This window comes from Martes martes (genome assembly GCF_963455335.1).
Source record: "Martes martes genome assembly, chromosome: 9".
In the NCBI taxonomy this organism is placed as follows: domain Eukaryota; kingdom Metazoa; phylum Chordata; class Mammalia; order Carnivora; family Mustelidae; genus Martes; species Martes martes.
Window position 1 is genome coordinate 41873618 of NC_137896.1, and position 4555 is coordinate 41878172.

The following is a 4555-nucleotide window of genomic DNA, read 5'->3' on the forward strand; positions in this document are numbered from 1 at the left end:
GAGAAAAACTCAGATCTTCAGAAAAGAATAAAGAGCACTAGAAATGGCAAATACATGACTTATTTTTTCTTCTCATAATTTCCCAATGATACAATTGACTCTGTAGATGTAACGCTGTAAGATGGGGGTTCATGATGTATATAAAAGTGAAAGCTATGGGGCACCCGGGTGGCTCAGTTGGTTGGGCATCTGCCTTCAGCTTGGGTCGTGGTCCCAGGGTCCTAGGATAGAGCCCCATGTCAGGCTCCCTGCTTCTCACTCTACTACTCCCCATGCTGTGCTCTCCTGTGCTCTGTCAAATAAAAAAAATCCTAGGGGCACCTGGGTGGCTCAGTGGGTTGGGCCTCTGCCTTCAGCTCAGGTCATGATCTGGGGGTCCTGGGATCGAGTCCCACATTGGGCTCTCTGCTCACAGGGAGTCTGCTTCCCCCTCTTTCTCTGCCTGCTTGTGATCTATCTATCTATCTATCTCTCTCTCTCTCTCTCTAATAAATAAATAAAATCTTTTTTAAAAATGCTAAAAAAAAAAAAAGTTAAAGCTATGACACATACCAAGAAAATAAGGCTTCCTGTCTCCTCACAGGGCACATTAGTGAAGTTCCTTTTTTTTTCTTTCATGCACTTGACCAACCTTAACAGGGCAAGTCACTTGCCTATGATCACATGATCACATATGATCACATAAGGTCCCACATAATGGGACCAAATACCCCAGCCAAACCTGTTGACTCAAAATGCCAAAGTGCAGGTGGGGCAGAGAAAAGGTCTTTATTGGATCCTTCTGACATTCAACACACAGTTTCTTGGGCAGTCTTGGGCACACAGTCTGGTGCTCATTTAAGATTAGGCCAACTGAAAGAAGCACATGAATAGAGAAAGACTGTATAAGCTTGAAAAAGCAAGCCCAGTGGGACATAGTGTATTTTCCCAGCAGAGAAAGAAGACAAAGTATGCTAGAAACCCCTCTCGGGTAAAGATAAAAGTCTGGAAGAAAGGCAAGGCCAGGTAATCTAAACAGTAACCCAGAAAGCCACAGAAACAGCTTCTTCCCTAGCACCTCAATGACGTCTCCTAATTCCTGTCCTACTGACCATGTCAACCACACTCAGTACCCACTGACCTAGACAGGGGCCCAGCAGATGTTGTGGCCCTTCCTGAACAGCTCCCAGTGAATGATGAGTTCTGGTTTGCAAAAATGGGATTCCTGCGCATACGGGGGGGAAATGACATTACTGTAAAATACAAGTTTAAGGCACCATTTCAAAACTCAGAGCTAAACTGGGTGAGTGAACTCTCAGCAGTGGAAAAGGAATGAGTAAGGGAAAGAAACCTCAGATCAGCAAAGCAGCACATTACGTCTACTGCATGCTGGGTGGATGAAAAAATCTTCCCTGCCTAAAGCAATAAAGTATCTAGGAATAGAATCCAGCCTAGGGAAGAACGTCTGAAGTGTAGGAAACACCCACCCTCCAGCTCCACCATCTACCTATTCTCAACTCTACAAAAAAGCAGACTTTCCTTGGAGGAATGTTAGAAAAGCACATCTTTGTAGTGAGGTCCAGTCCTAAGGCAAAGGTCGGCTATGCCTGGCAGCTGCATGAGAAGTTTAAACTAGGTCAGATTTGAAGTTGTAAGGGAAGCCATCAGTACCCAGTGAGACCAGGTTGCTCTAGTTTCCCAGCATCACCTGTCTGTATAGGACTTGTGCAGGACTCCATGTCCTCCACACCTCTTGGATGAACGCCACAGCCACACCCCTGAACACTATAAAGGCCTGTTATACCAAAGAGTCCTCCTTACTCTGTTGCCAGACTTGCCTATGATTCAAAGTGAAAAAGCAAGAAAGCTGCCCTGAGAAAGGTAGGGAAAATGTCTTTCCTGCTTTTCACTATAACCCTGGTGTGGGGATGCCAAGATCATTAACCCTGGTCTCTATCCAGCCAGCATCCTTTGTCTACCATCTAGGTCCTGGTCTGGCTACTATGGGGTTTCCAAGCAAAGTAAAAATAGATTTTCTAAACCTGAAGTACTTTAAACTTAGGGAAACTACACATGAAAATAAAACATAAATATAGAATTATAGTCAGATCTAAGTTTCAGGAATTTGGAGATTACTTGATCTAATGGCACTAGATTGGAGGATCTGAGGCCCTTGATTAAATTCTTGCTGCCTTAGTGTGATCTGAGGAGAGTCAAAATCATCTGGAAGCTTGTTAGAACTGCTGATGAGGGGCACCTGGGTGGCTCAGTGGTTTAAAGCCTCTGCCTTCGGCTCGGGTCATGATCCCAGGGTCCTGGGATCGAGCCCCATATCGGGCTCTCTGCTCTGCAGGGAGTCTGCTTCCTCCTCTCTCTCTCTCTCTTTCTGCCTGCCTCTCTGCCTACTTGTGATCTCTGTCTGACAAATAAATAAATAAAATCTTAAAAAAAAAAAAAAAAGAACTGCTGATGATTAAGGTCCAACCCAGTCATGCTGGTTTATAATTTGCATGTTTACAAGACCTCAGGTGATACAGATGGACATCACACCTGAGAAGCACTGGGTTAAAGGATCTACCCAGGTAAGTGGTTCAGTAACAGCAACAACTAACCATGAATGAAACTTTTTTTCCAAAACAGAATCTGTACTCTACATTACAGATGACACTTTTCCTTCTCTGAGTGAAAACAGCTTTATTACAAACTGGATGCCAGGGCCCCACTCTAAACTTATTTCTTGGGGTGGTGTGTTATATTTTTCAAAACTCCCAGGTACAGCCAGGGTCAGAGGAATCTCAAGAAATCACCCTAGGACAGATTAGGGAAGGGTTCAGGAAAGAGAGTTGGAAATTTGGTCTTGAAGGATGTGCAAGATTTAGAAGTCAAGGAGGAGAAGGCAAGGTATTCCAGATGAGGTAGGGAATGGGATAGAGTGGGTGGGAAGTACTGTAAGGAAAAAAGAGAGAAGGGAGACCAGGAGTCTTTTTAGAAAGCTTGAAATGCCTGGGATGCCTGGGTGGCTCAGTTGGTTAAGCATCTGCCTTCAGCTCAGGTCAGGATCCCAGAGTCCTAGGATCAAGTCCCACACTGGGCTCCTTGCTCAGCAGGGAACCTGCTTCTCCCTCTGCCTGCTGTTCCCCCAGCTTGTACTCTCTGACCAAAAAAAAAAAAAAAAAAACACCAAAAAAACAACCCTAAAAAAAAAAAAAAAAAGGGCAGGCAATCCAGATTTTTAGATGGACACTCCTAGTTATTAAATGCTGAAAACTCTTTCAAATATGAATCCTAAGGCTGGCCAAACAAAACATCTGCATGCCACGTGTGAACAGCCACAGGGAGGGCATCCTTGCCTATATGCAAGAAAAAAATCAGCCAGATAAAAGACCGGGCTTTTTTGGGGGGGGGGGGGTTGGTTTTTTTTAAACCTCCCTCACTGAGGCCAGGGCAGCTTACCCAGTGACTAAGCCTCTGAGACTCTAACCTCACTTCCTGCTCTCTTCCCACTGGCCTGCCCCCCAACTCTTCCTCTCATGTACTCCCTCACGGAAGCTCAGGAAGTCTCTTCTCTTCTCCTGAAGTCTTCTTGTTTCCTCATCTCCAAGGCTCCCAGGATTCCAGCCATCGCTGCCCTTGGCATACAGCAAGCATCGCTGGACACTTACACAGGGACGTCCCTGCACTGTTACTTTGAACCTCCATGGGTGTTAACAGCTAATTTCTTGGTGCCTAAGTCACGGGTGGGGAAGAGAGGAACTGTCAACAGAGGGCTCCAATTAAGACTAGGCGCTTCTCCAGAGCCAGGGATGAACTATGAACAAGGCAGCGGGGCAAAAGAAGGGAATAGATTCATTTCCCAAAAGCTAAGAAGTAATTTTAGTCTTTTTTTCTCCCTAGTTCAGCCCACGTGGACGTTTTCTTGGGTCGTCCTAGAGAACTGAATTTCTGAAAGCCTATCTGAGGAAGGTAAAGACAAGTGAGAGGGTGCCCGGGTGGAAACACCCTCCCACGACTGTAGTGGGGCTTATTCTCCAGCTTCTCGATTGGGGTGTTTCTGATGGGCGCCAACGCAACCCTGTTCGCAACCACAGCCCGAAACAAAGATCCAAAGAGCCAAGCCGAAGGCGGGCTCTACTCCAAGCTACGGTCAAAGAGTGAGGTACCTGTTCCCCAGCAGACAAGTGAGAGTTTGCCCTAAACTCTGGGGACTCCAACAGAGGAAAAAGATCTCAGGGACCCCGCAGTGAATATTTCGGGTTGAGGGCGTGTGTTCAGAACCCGGGTCTACCTCGCACGAAATGGGAGACTTCAGGAAGACTGCTCTGCGTCTTTCAGCTTCGCTCTCTCCATGGACCTCAATACAGTTAAAAGGGCATGTGAGCGAGAAGAGACCACGCATGCCGGTCGTTCACGGAACCCGGGACAATGTGTGCAACACCGCCACTGGAGAACCGCAACCTCACCTCCCGACTGCCGCTGACCCCCGCCAATCCCAGAAGCCAAGCCAAAACTGCCCGTGATGCGTCATTTCCGCCGGCCGGTAGGCGGGCCGGCCCCGGATGCGGAAGTCATTGCAGGG